The 14817-nt window shown below is 36.3% G+C and overlaps 1 protein-coding gene and 1 long non-coding RNA gene across 3 annotated transcripts in view; both read left to right on the plus strand.

Moving 5' to 3' along the window:
• The window catches only part of LOC147846065 (uncharacterized), a 700063-nt gene that overhangs the window by 340815 nt on the left and 344431 nt on the right, over positions 1-14817 (plus strand). The window lies entirely within an intron of this gene.
• LOC147846067 (uncharacterized) overlaps positions 1-14817 on the plus strand; it is a 125804-nt gene that overhangs the window by 101746 nt on the left and 9241 nt on the right. For both annotated transcript variants that reach the window (XR_015481317.1, XR_015481318.1), the window contains exon 3: positions 3630-3769. This is a non-coding gene — a long non-coding RNA (uncharacterized LOC147846067). The remainder of the gene's footprint in view (positions 1-3629; positions 3770-14817) is intronic.

Here is a 14817-nt window from a genome sequence, read left to right on the forward strand (position 1 = left end):
ATGGCACTTACATGACTGTGTTATTATTTCTGTAATAAATATGGCTGTCAAGCCAAGAGTTTGAGGATCTTAATGGTGTATTGCAGGTATGTTGCTTACATGAAAAAATCTGTGTTTTAAGGTAAATAAAAATTCTTATAAACAATCATATTTTGAATTTGAAATCGTTTTTTTAGTTTCAAGTTTACATTAATTCACATTTGAATAACTAAAATTGCACGATTCAGTCTTTTAATTGCAATAATTCGTGATTTATTGCAACAAATGTGCAATTAATTAGTTATTTTTTTCATTGATTAATCTTAATTAGTCCTGAAGTAAAAAGTTACAAGTCGCTGTCAGATTGTGCTGGTTTCCCCTAACAAACTCTTTTTTTTTTTTAGTGGCTGAACTTATCAGAAATACTCAAATGCACATTTAGTTTAGAGACCGCTACTCTCAAGAGCCAAGAGAATTAATTTCTTTGTAGGGGAGCATTAAGGATTTCATTTTTCAATCATTCTTGTTGAAATTCACCACCAGAATGCAAAGCAGTGCTCATGGGCAGCATCTTGGTATGCATTTATTTAATCAGTTCTGGGCAGCTGCTCTAAAGCATGACGCTCATCCGATTTTTCCATCGGCACGCAAGAGTCTCGAGAACTACTGCAATACGCACTCATCTGCTATATTCCTCATGAGAATACTCAAAATATAAGGTAAATATGTACGGAATCCAAAACTATAGACTTTCCAGTTTCCTTGTCATGTGGTTTTTCGGTTTCCACATTACAGACTTGCTGGTCCTGCTTCCTGAGCTTGTTTCTTTACACTGACATCTTGCATCAATATAGTGCCAATATCTTTCTATAAATCCATGTTGCCTGACTTTCTCCCTCTAAGCGGGAAAACCCTGGAAATTTTTTTCCTGCTTTCCAATCTTCTCTCCTTCCCACAGACGCCCCCAGCTTGATGACTTTGACTTCCCACATTTAAGGATGGCTAAAAAAAGTATCTTCAAATTGCAACCAGAAGTTACTTTAACCCCCCTTTTTCTGGTTTATGAGGCTCTAAACACTGGGAACGGCTTCTCTCATAGGCCCATTTAAGCCTCCTTGGAGTGTGAGAAATCATGTAATTGCAACTTTAGCTCTAATAACAGTAAAAATCAATATGGACTAGTGTCTGACATTGTCAAAGCAAAAACAAACAGTTGTGACAGCTAAAGAGCGGGCTTTCCAGTAGAGGAGAGTTGTGGCCCATGGTGAAGCAGAGGTCAAAGGCAGCCTCCCTCAGGAGTGCACTGAAGGATTAAGTAGCCTGCCTAATGAGATCACTTCCTGCGAAACATGAAGCAGTGGTGAGAACGCCACCAGCGATATGAAGCATCATGGGGGACTGAACTTCCCACAGTAACTACAAACAAAACAATGAATTGTTCAGACAAAAACATTTGAATTGAAGAATATACTTGAGGATTAGCATATCTATTTATCTATATACAAATCCAAATTCATTACTGAAGTAACAATATTTATCCCTTAGCCCTAAGCCTACCACTAAACTCACAGAAAACATTCTGCGTTTTTATATATACTCTGTTTATCTTCATGACTTTCAATTCATTAGGCTGTTTAGGAAAATAAGGATAAGAAAAACTCAATGGTGTAAATACAGGGCGACACGGTGGCTCAGTGGTTACTGTAGCACTATTGCCTCACAGCAAGAGTTGAGTCCCAGCAGGATCAGTTGGCAATTGTGTGTGGAGTTTGCATGTTCTTAATGAAATCAAATTAATGATTAATAAAAGTCTGAATTGGTTTGGCATGAGAATGAGAAATTAATAATACTATTTCATTTTTGGCAAAAATTACTCTAATAATAATGGACAAATGTATTAAATTAAATGAGATAATAAAAGCTTCATGAAAAGCAGCTTATATGGTTTAAATGCTCTTATAAAGTTGAAGTAAAAATATTATTACTTTATTTGTTTCATTTTTCAAGTATTTCCCAAATTATGTTTAACAGAGCATTATTTTTTTCACAGTATTTCCTAATATTTTTTCTTCTGAAAAAGTCTTTGTTTTATTTTGACCATTTTAGGCAAGGCAAGTTTGTTTATAGATCACATTTCATACACAATGGTAATTCAAAGTGCATTACATAAACAAGAATAAATTAAACAAGAAAATGAAAAATTATTTAAAGATTTTAAAATGATTAAAACAGATAAAAAACAGTGAACATGTTTGAAATGAACAAAAAAAAAGAGAGAAAAGACTTAATAGTGTGATTTGGACATAGCACAGTGCTTATTTGGTAATGGTATAGCTAAACAGATAACATCAGATAATCATCAGTCTTGATTTAAATGTTTCTATTGTTGGAGCACATCTGATCATTTCTGGATGCTGATTCCAGCAGCGGGGGGTTGTAGTAGCTGAAGGCAGATTCTCCCTGCTTTGACTGAACTTTTGGAATTTCTAGTTTACTTGATCCTAAAGATCTGAGTGGTCTGTTAGGTTTGTATTCAGTAAGCATATCTGTAATGTATTGAAGTCCTAGGCCATTTAGTGACTTTTAGACAAGTATTAATACCTTAAAATCTATATTAAATGTAACTTGAAGCCAGTGTAAAGACCTGAGGACAGGTGTGATGTGCTCTAATTTTCTGGTTCTGGTCAGAATCCTGGCAGCAGCATACTGTCTGACTTTTTGGGAAGGCCAGAGAGAGGCTGTTACAGTAATCCAGTCTACTGATGATAAAAGCATGAACAAGTTTCTCTAATACATTTTAGTTTTAACGTTTTAAAAGGAAAACGATCTGCGTCCACACTTACATATTATCCATCGTTTCTAAACAACTCTACATCTACACTACACCGATGAAAATGCACGTCACGTGACCACACACACACTCTGGCATGCACTACAGCAATGAGAGCTGTGCCCTTCGGATTGGTCATTATCTGACTGGCTCTAATCTCACTTTATTTCTTAAACGTGGTATTTAATTCATCTTGTTGTCTTTATCTAATGACATATTCCCTGACTTTCATCTTTTGTATCTATTACTTGTTCTCAGGTAACGTGTTTTGGCTAAGCACAAAGATTAGTTAATATAAAAATTAATGTAACCACATTCACTGATTCTGTTCATTTCACTGATTGCTAGCCTTTATTTCACCATATTGTATAAACTTATCGTACATTACACTTTTATAATGGTCATTATTGATTGTTAAAAACTGACATTCGACAAAAGAGGGAATATGTTTCGTATTTTTGAGGAAAATAAAAGAAGGTAGTAATGTTATAGGCTCTGGTTTAGATACTTTGATATGACTACTGAAACTCAGATCTGACTCCAGAGTCACATCACGATTCTTATCCATAAATGAAAACAAAGTATGATGAAACCCTATGTGAAATTACAGATGTGCTGAAATATTAGCACTTAGAGTCATGAAAACAATGGCAACAATGAAAAAACCTGATGTGTGAGTTGAAGCTACGGTGCACTACTTGCTTGACATTTGACTGATGTTTGATCATCTGATGATTACAGTTCAAAGGTTTGTGTTCAAAATAGTGGCTTGTTCTGATTTGATGGCTAATAGACTACAAATGTGTCTCTTCATGTCCAGGTGGCTCCAGGAACCCGATCTCTGTGAGACGCTCGTAAGAGACTGTCACTCACCGTCTCCGCACTGCAGCTCTCAAAACCTGCCTCAGTCAAAATCACACTTTCACAGAAGTCATGAAGGCCCTCATCAGAGCAATGCGGGTGAGATATTTAAAAGCATACTGTTGCAAATGTTATCTGCTCACAGGTACTTAGGGCCCACATTAACCAGCTTTAAGATGTGAGGGCAGCATCTGTTAAAAGGTTTTATTCAAGTATTGTCAACAGACAGGTGAAACCAAATGACAACATTAGTGTTTTTGAAGTCTCTATCATTACTCGCATGTTTTGGTGTTTGTTAGAGTTTGCTGAAGAGGATGTAAACTTAAATATGTGGATATAGAACTTTAGCATTACTACCCAGGTTATTGCTAAACTGAAGTTTCCAAAAAGAATAAAAAAGGCAAACACAAAAGGCAAATAAGGTGCGATGCCATCCAGTTTTTAGACTGTAGCATTGGTAAGTAAGCAACTAACAGTAAACAAAGAATAATGTTAACTATACTACACTTAGTTAAAACCATAGACTGTAAAATATATGGACGTAGTATCCGTGACATCACCCAGAGGTTTCTGAAGAGCGCTAAAGAAGCCACAAGTAGGCGCGGCCAACCGTCGCCATTTTGTTCGCGCATCATCGCACTCACGGCGGGATACTATACAAGGGCAAAGAGGCGGAGAGTGAGTGGAGCTACAGACACCTGCTGGCATTTTGCTTGGACCTGGCTCAGACACACTTAACTTTGGGAAAACGCTTAATACTTTATCACCTGTGACTCATTTGGGTTCTTACCACATGTGTTTGGCTGTACACTATATCAATAAAGTGTTTAGTCTTTTAAAAACACTGCTGTAATACATTGAGCCACTAAGTATTGTTCTTAGGATGTTTTCCTACAGGTGTAAAACATAAATTACTTCCAAACACTTCAGATATAGGGCCCTATCATACACCCGGCGCAGTGTGGCGCAAGACGCGGCCAGTTTTAGTCTTTTGGTAGTTTCAGCTTGGCGCAAGAGTCGTTTTGAGGCGTTCCGCTACGCTGTTTAAATAGCAAATGCATTAGCGCTCATTTATGCGCCCATAAGCGTTCTGGTCTAAAAAGGAAGGCGTTCTGAGGTGGACCGCTGGTGCGTTGCTATTTTGAGAAACTATAATAGATTTTTCATTAGACCAAAACTAACCCGGTCTAAACTCCGGCGCAGAGTTGCGCCTCGCTTACGCACTGCTTAATACGCACAAGACAGCAATAGGCAAATATCTTTACATATGAAAAAAATTAAATATTAAGGATATATATATAGGATATAATAAGAATAGATATAGGATATAAATATAAAGGATTAAAATATTACAAAACATATTATTTTCTAGCCTACATAAATATGAAAAATCAATGCTTTTATGTCTTCTTCATCTCGGGAGGCTTTTTCAGTTCATTCTTAACAATTTGCTTTTGTATAATGTTATTATAATTAGCAGTATTATTTAATATATCCATATTTATATTTGTTTTATTAAAAACAAGCTTAGATTTGCCCACCTGTCAGGTTTAAGACCATATGGGGCATGGCAGGTGTATTTGGAAATAATTCAGTATTTTGACCATTCTTGGTCATTATTGTTAATTTATTCGTTTAATTAGAACTGAATTTAGAAATAGTTTTGAAACAAATCTTTGCGCTTAACAAACGAAATTAATTATTTATAGGCTTATTGATGTCTGTGCGTAAAGGTTTCCCTATCCACGAGAGTGAAAGTGAAAGTAGATCGGTTATCTCTCATTCTCACGCAGTAGATGCTCTGTTTAACAGTTTTCTGTTAAAAAACTGTCAACTGTTAACTGTTTGCTTGTGAAATGCTCATTTTTTCCATTTAGACTTACTTTGCGTCCTGTAAATAGCGAATGCGCTCTTGGCGCGACGCAGCTGGGTCTTAAAGGGAATTGGAGATGAGACTCTAATTGGTTTATTCTCAAAACACACCTATAACTCATTAAGAAAATAAACTAAACCCTTTTAGACCATGCGCCTTGGCGCAAGGCAGATTTCCCGTCCTTAAATTAGCAAAAATGCGTTCTGACACGTCCTCTGCACATGGACCGTCAAAATGGAGCCCATAGTCTGTGTTAGTAAATGCAAGGCTATTGATGAAATCTAGCATAACACTGTATAATAACGCTTCAGATGACGGTTCTACAGCCCACAGCTAATCAATCTGTCAGATTCTGGAGTGCATTACAGCTCTATAGAACATTATAAATGATAAATGATCTTAAATAAAACAAATGCATTAATAGAGATGGTTTACAAGTATATAACTTTACTCACATGGGAAATGGAGGCCACGTGAATGTTTTGTGAGCACAATTAAGTGCACACACAGCATCCCATATCATCTGATAATTGTAGGAAATAATCCCAAAAGGCAACTGAATGTGTAAAACCACATAAAACAAGGCAAAAATAGGATGAACATGCCGAAATCAGCGGCTAATCTGCAAGAGTCAGCTGAGGTGACGTGACGGCGACAGCGAGACCTAACTGTCAATCAAGTGGCCACGCCCTTAAGTATGCAAACTTAATATAACCTAATATAAAGGAAACTGATGAGTTATAAAAAAATACCCCCCCTCACAGTTGTCATGAAGGGTAATATTAGCTGTATGAACCAAAATGGTTCTTTGTACCAGGCTGTAAGCACCTTTTTTTCTGCTGTAAAGTTGGCCATTCTAACAGTGGGCTTAATTGAAATTTGCTCTGTTATGGAGCCAGGACTAGCGATAAGTGATTTTCGATAAATTGCAGTTTCAGTTACTTCTGTATTGGCCTCCCGAGCCACTCGTTTCTCATCTGATACTTCAAAATGCATGTCAACATAGTGCAGGGGTCACCAATCTCGGTCCTGGAGGGCCAGTGTCCCTGCAGAGTTTAGCTCTCAACATACCCGCCTGGGTGTTTCATGTATACCTTGTGAAATCTTGATTAGTTCAGGTGTGTTTGATTAGGGTTGGAGCCAAAATCTGCAGGACACCGGCCCTCCAGGAACAAATTTGGTGACCCTAGACATAGTGGAAACCCAGCTACTGTTAGAGTTGGGAATTGTGGACTGGCTCAGAATTGCCTCCAGCCATCACGTAGTGACATTTGAGTTTGATATTTGGTGCAGGAAACCCAAATGAAAAATACTGTACTGATTCATTGTCGTACTATAGTGTTTTGTACTATAGTGTAGTAGAGTATTTGAATGATCTGTTGTATTAATTCTGCTGTTGCTATGTTAATTCAACAACTATAATAATATAAACAATTTTCCCAATACTGTAATTTTCTTCTACTGTAGGGTGTATTATACACCACCGTTTACTGTAGTAAAAACTAAAATATACTATATAAAATATAGTAAATACTATACAAATATAATAGTATTGGAAGAGAAAGCACAATACATAATATTATTATTGCTCTATATGACCCAGGTTAAAGATATTATGACCGTTAACAAGGACTTGTAACAAATAAAAAAATTTGTTTCTTAAAGACAGGGCTTAAGTGTGCATACAAGTGCTATAAGTAATTTTGTATACTTTTTAATCATGCACATAAATGAAGGTGAACATACAGTATTAAACAATTTGTGCCCACAGTTTTGTTTTTAAAGAGTTTAATAACACTTTAATTTTGCTTTATAAACGAAATCAGTATTAATATCACTGTCATTCATCATCGGCAGCTGTCAAAGTTGCTGAAGAATGACATCAATCCTCAGAATTGTAGACATCAAATTTCACAACCATCAGCTCAGACTTTAAAGGACAGAATAGAGTGATCCTGATAAATGAATGTTTATAATGCCCATAAGCTGGCTTAATGAAAACCGTGAAGTAACTGAATATAACCTCCTTCCAGAATTACTTTTATGAACTTGAGTTCAATTGATTTTTTTCTACCTTATCAGATTGTCCTAATTTAAAAAGAAAACATTTTTTTTGCTACTCGTTGTTGGTCCCACTTTATATTAAGTGGCCTTAACTAATATGTACTTACACAGAAATTAATAGTTTGTTACAATGTACTTATTGTGTAAATACATGTATTTGTTATTACTTATGCTTGATTAAATACTGGTATGTAATTACATCTGTAATTAACTTCTGTAATTAAATTTGTAAATACACTGCTGACCATTCCCTGCACCTTAACCCACCCTTAAACCTACCCACACCACCGAACCTGTCCATAACCCAACCCCTATCCCAACTCAAGAGCACCTAAAGTGTTCTCAAATACATTAGGAACACAGTAAGTACATTGTATTTGTTTTTTGATGGAAGTACATAGTAGTTAAGGACACTTAATATAAAGTGGGACCCTTGTTTAAACTACTAATATTTAAATTGAGCCGAATCAACACAATTCTTGAGTTTATGAGGGGACAACCTACAGAACAGAACAGAACAGAATTTGTAGCTAAATTGTTAACGGTGCCAAATGGCATTTCTTGACTTTTACATCCTTGTTTATGTCCTTGCTAAAACATACAATTAAAGCCAGAAACTGTGCATGTAATAGATAAATTTTAACTGATAAAAATACGTACAGGTTGTGGCTTACAATCCACAACTGTGCTGGTTGGTGGAGTTTTTAGCCGAATCCAGTACTGAACTGAGATTCTGGAAGTGGTCCTTTGTCAAATGCTAGCTATATATATTTTTTATAATTCCATGAGATGCATCTGAAGAGCAGTGCGGGTGTGTGCATGCGACGTATGGGGGGGACAATCAATTTTGTGGAACTCAGCATTTTCATTTCCTCTTTTCCATTCTTCCAGTGTGTTTTCAGAGAATCCAATGCTTTGACATGAGAGGCTTTAACGTTTTCACGTTAGCTGAGTAGCTGTATATAATCAAAGTAATATATATGAAAAAATAACTTGAATTTTTTTCTCAAATTCTTGAGTTATTAAGGGACAACTTAATTGTTTTATGTTCAATCCACTTCAATTTGTATAAACTAGTAAGTTAACTTAATTCCTTCATGCTGTCCCAAAACAAATCAATTTTGTGGAACCCAGCGTTTTCATTTCCCTTTTTTTCAGCTGTAATCTGAGCTGCAGGGAAAAATCTAAATTCTATTCTTCCAGTGTGTTTTGAGAAAAACAAATGCTTTGACGTGAGAGGTTCTTGTTTCTAGGACTGAGTCATGTTTAACATAAGCTCTTTTTCAATGTACTGGAAGTGGCAGCTCAGACGTCTGCTTGTGCTTCCTGCATGTTTTATCTCTGTACGATTTGAGTAACAATCTCTGTTGAGCAAACAAATGAAGGCTCTTATGTCTTTGGCTTATCAAATTGACTTAACATGGTAGTCGTGTAGACTTTGACAGCGCAGTATACTAAATATCCGGGAGTCTCCCGCAAATTCATAGATGCAACTTGGGAGACTTTGGATGCGTGCATACGTGCAGCGTGTCTCTATGTGGCTGCTTTCATTGTCTCTCTATGCAGGTGCTTTCTCTGCCATCTATATATCAAATATCGAACTCGCAAAAGATATGTGAAAATTTTATATTACTTAGACATTCTTTTTCCGAATATATGTGAAAGACACCTGACCGAATCTAATTCAGGCACAAACTGGTATGGCTAGCAGCCACTGTTTACACAACGCAAAATAGCCTGCTTGTAGGGGCATGACGTGGAGCCGATCCACGAATCACAGCACAATATGTTAGCTGACCAATCAGAGCCTCATGAGGGAGGGCCTTTTGGAGGAACTAGGAAACATGACAGTTGTTTTCACGTTAGCTGAGTAGCTGTATAAAATCAAAGTAATATATATGAAAAAATAACTTGAATTTTATTTTATTTTATTTATTTATTTTTACAAATGAAGCATGAACACACATTGCTTTGCATCTTATAAACATAACCAGGCCTTAAATATACATTCTGGACCACCCTTTTCAAAATGAGCTTAAACAACACAATTCTTGAGTTTATTTTAGGGACAACTTCATTGTTTGATGTTCAATCCACTTCAATTTATAAAGACTAGTAAGTTTACTTAATTCCTTTATGCTGTCCCAAAACAAATACATTTTGTGGAACCCAGCATTTTCATTTCCCTTTTTTTCAGCTGTAATCTGAGCTTCAGCAAAAAACTAAATTCTATTCTTCCAGTGTGTTTTGAGAAAACGCATGCTTTGACGTGAGAGGTTCTTGTTTCTAGGACTGAGTCATGTTTAAGCTCTCTTTTTCAATGTACTGGAAGTGGCAGCTCAGACGTCTGCTTGTGCTTCCTGCATGTTTTATCTCTCTACGATTTGAGTAACAATCTCTGTTGAGCAAACAAATGAAGGCTCTTATGTCTTCGGCTTGTCAAATTGACTTAACACGGTAGTCGTGTTGACTGTGACAGCGCAATATACTGAAACTGAGGAAAGTGAATGAACTCCTTGTGAAATGTAATCTATTGAGACAGATGCCCAGGCCCTGGGAGACTTTTTGTGAGTGAAGCTAATGATAGAAAGATTTTATCTACTTCATTCATTGATTTTCTTTTCGGAAATCTTTTTTTTTTTTTATTAATCTTGGATTGCCACAGTGGAATGAACCGCCGACTTATCCAGCATATGTTTTAAGCAGTGGATGCTCTTCCAGCTGCAATCCATCACTGGGAAACATCCATACACACTCATTTACACACATACACTATATGGACAATTCAGGTTACCCAATTCATCTACAAAGCATGTCTTGGGACTTGTGGGGGAAACCGGAGCACCTGGAGGAAACCCACGCGAACACGCAGGCTCGGATTAAGAATTCAGTGGCCCCTAGGCACATTGTTTTGTAGGGCCCCTTACCGCACCTCAATAGTTGAGTAAAAAAATAAGAATAATATATATTTTTTTATGAAATATATTATATTAATATAATATAGTGTATAGCCCTCATTTTTAAAATAAATAATGTATAGTACATATATATATATATATATATATATATATATATATATATATATATATATATATATATATATATATATATATATATTTACTTTTATTGACAGCAGTCAACATAAATACAAACAGTAATAAGAACAGTCATGAGATTGGGCCCGAGCTCACAAATAAAGATATATTTAATGACAATAAAGATCTGAGGAAAGAATAAGAGTAAATAGACAAACTTCAAGCAAAAATACAAATTTAGAGACATAAGTGACTTATCCAATGAGGCTTTGAACTGGTCCCCATCTTCTTTCAGAGATTTGAGTGTTTAGCTGTATTTGTGCTGTCAAGTGTTTCATTGAATATAACTGTCTGATTTTTTGTATCCACTGTGAAACCGTGGGTGGTTCAGGTTTAAACCAGTTAATTGTTATATTTTTTTCTTGCAGCCATTAGCAGGAGATGTAGCAAAGTTTCCTGATCATGGGACAGATACTCTGGAAATTTCTCCAGTAAAAAAAGTTAAAGGGTACCAAGAGAGATTCACTTTAAGGAGCTTTTCTACGATCCCTTTAACTTCAGTCCAAAAGTGTTGAACAATGGGACAGTCCCAAAATATGTGCGTTGGATCACCCACCAGTCCACAGTTTCTCCAGCACTTATTGCTGCCACAACTACCAGAACGGAAACACTTTAGTGGTGTCCTGAAAAATCGAATTTTAGACTTCCAGTCAAACTCCTTCCACATTTGGCTCCCCACTCCCTTATGGCAACCAGAACAAACACCCACCCAAGTATCATCATCCAATGTCACATTGAGTTCCATTTCCCATTGTTGTTTTATATGTTGTGTGTTATCCGACATATCCATCGATTTTTAGTATACTTGTTTAAGCTCACTGAAACAGTACTAAAGTATATATATTGTAAATTGTGTTCATTTTAAATACAAATAAGTTTTTCAACTTTTATTAAAATGTCACTAACATTTAGCATAAGGTGGAGAGTAACTGTTTATTACACAGACCTGGAAGTGACGTAGTGGAGAAGAAAAATAATAATGGGTAGGAGAAAACAAAAAAGTGGGTGAAAGAAGAAAATGGCTAGGAGGAAAATGTATATTTTAAAGTTTCTGCTTTCTCGCAAAGTTTTGCGTTCCCTCGCAAAAATGTTTTGCGTTCTCTCTTAAAACTGTTTCTCCACAAACACTTCCTTCCTGTTCACTTCACTCATGTAAACCCTCCCGTTTTTGCCAAAATTCTCCCGTATTTTACCATTCTATCCCAGTTTCTTTACATAAAATCTGTGTTGATCGTCGCCTTTCATATGCTACCTCTGAACAAGTGAATGCATGTATAAGCGCTTACTGACAGACGCGCTTCGTACAATAAACTGATCCCAGATCAGCTTCTGTACACGCCATTTACAGAGGAGCAAAAGTGCAGGATAATTTTGGATTTTGGATTCAAGTATGTTTAAACAGACAAATACACTGAATGATATGTAAACATCTCCGTCCTGCATGTTTTATTTTAAACAGCTAATTTCCTCTTAAATGAGCACAAACAGTTTCTAAAGTAATGGAATGCTTTCATTATAGGTCTGTACATTCTTACAGTGACACCTCTATTATCAAACTAAACAAAACATGAAATTAATTTGCTGCTCACTTGTTTTGATAACAGAGGTGTCACTTTAAATGGCATATACAGAAGCTGATTCGTTTATTGCCAGTTGTGAATTGCATTATGAGACGTTGAACTATGCTTTGTCGAATTTAAAAAGGTGAAAATTCCACACTACAGTTTAACAAAGGGAACTTTTTTTGACATTTTAGTTGTTTAATGTATATCTATGAATAATTTAATGTATAAAAAATAATATATAGTCTGTAAAATAACAGAAAATGTACTGCTTAATACAAGGTTTAGCAGCATAATATACAACACCAACCCAGACAATAAATCACTTTAAACTATTACAAATGTCCATAAAAGTAACCTTTTTTCAACTTTTGAAGGTTAAAAGTTGTCAGATCAAGGTCTTCAAAAGCATAAATAATAAAAAAAAATAAAAACACAAATCACAAAATACGAAAAATAGTGCAGGTTTTTAAGATTTTTCCAATGATCATCTTTGCTGTTCATAAGAAGAAAAAAAACAAAAACTGGTCTGTGACAAGTAAAAGGTGAGTAAATGATGAATCTCTTTAAAGCGTTTGTTCACCACAAAATAATAATTTTTGATATGGGTAGCAACTGAAATCTGCAGGACGGTGGCTCTCCAGGAACAGGGTTGGCCACCCCTGGCATAGAAGTATGCCAAAAATATTCCTAATTTTGCTAAGAGGGTGCTCTAAATATGCTTTTAACATTTGATGTATACTATTCAATGCAATGCAGCACACTTGTTTTAAGAAAAAGGTAGTATGTGAATTACTTATAATGGGAATGTGATGAAACATGATTCTGTCCCATTAGATAATGAGAGAAAATTAAGAGTTTGATCAACTTAAAATCACTTTATCTAAGGGCAAATTATTTAACTGTTTATTTAAACATTCTTAGTGAAATAATTTCAAGCAGATCACATGCTTGTCATTGATCACGGCTGGTTCTGCATTAGCCAATTCATGATTCACCAATCAGACGATTCCCAAGTCACCGTAAAAAACCTAAGTTCCATACCATAGTCATCTTTGTTTTGAAGAATCCCCCCTTCCTCCTCTACTCTTCCTCTATTCCTAGATGGGCGGCACGGTAGCCCAGTGGTTGCCTTACAGCAAGACTGTCACTGGTTCTTGTCCTTACAATGGTAGTCAATATTTCTGTGCGGAGTTTACATGTTCTCCCCGTGCTTCCCCGGTTTCTTCCCACCATCCGAAAACATGTGACTTAAAGTAATTGGCTAATTCAAATCAGCACCAAAGATGTGCGTTATCTCTTTGTAGCAATCCCTAATTGTTTGTTAGCTACAAACGGCAGAAAAGTTCTCGAGATCTACCTGAGCTAAAACATGCTCTGCAAAAGAGGGAGCCCTGGGCTCGAGGATCTAATGAGCTCAGGGCTTTCTCCCGGGACAGCATGCCAAACCGGCTGTATAATCAATCATCAGCTTAGTGTGAACTTTTGAAAAAGTAACCAGTTAGGAATTCCTCAAACTTTATTTATTGATTTGATTGCATGTTCTTAGTCAGATCCTGAAGGTGTTATATAGTAAATGTAATCTAGTTTACTTAGAAATGACAATTCTGTCACTGTTTACTCAACCCGTACTTGTTTCTCTCTTCAGCTGAACAAGAAGATTCTGAAGAATAGTCATTGACCTACAACATACTTGCAACAGTTTGCAACACACTTAAAATCGTAGGTGTTTAACTGAAAAAAACAAACTCATAAAGATTTAGGACTAGTAAATGCTAAGCACAGTTTGTCCTAATTCCTCTGTTTCTTCAAGAGTTGTTTCCCACGCTAGTTTTATTTGCTTGTCATCTCTGCTCTCGAAATGACTGACAGCATTCATCACATTTAGACCCACAAGCAGCAACATGTCAATCTCCTTGTATAGGCGCCGATTTAACGTGAGTATAGGAGTTGTCAGATTGAAGCACACCTTGCGGGAGTGGGTGAGACTGTGTGAGCAGTGGGCTCTGTCCGGATCACTTTAATCTGATGGAAGTCTTGGTTCATGCAAGCTTGAATCACATATTCCCATTTCAGCCTGCCAGCCAAAATCAACTCCGCTTGTCCTTCTCAGGGGTTTCATTAGACGTCGCAAATCTAAAGATAAATAAATGAACTAACCCCGAAATTGTTTTGCGTACGTGGGAGAGTTCAGAAGCGCTCAAAATAACTCTGTGTAAGGTTTGTGGAATGAACTTGGAAATCTGGATTGTTTCACCATACAAGGTCCTGCCACAGACCACCTCCTTCAGTGACACTGGACCCAGAGTTAAAGCCACTTCACTTCGCATGTTCTCCTGCTTCTCTCTACTTGAGTATTTCTGTTATTCTACTGGAACATTTGTTTTTAGTTTTTTCTCTCCTTCAATACCTAAAAAAACCCCATCACATGAATTTAAAGGGTTCGTTCACACAAAAATTTGAATTATGTTATTACTCACTAACTCTCATGTCAATCCAATAGCCCAAGAGCTTTGTTTTTCTTCAGAACACAAATTAGGATATTTTAAGTGA

Source organism: Danio rerio, chromosome 3, assembly GCF_052040795.2.
Source record: "Danio rerio strain M-AB ecotype USA chromosome 3, GRCz13ab, whole genome shotgun sequence".
Lineage (NCBI taxonomy): Eukaryota > Metazoa > Chordata > Actinopteri > Cypriniformes > Danionidae > Danio > Danio rerio.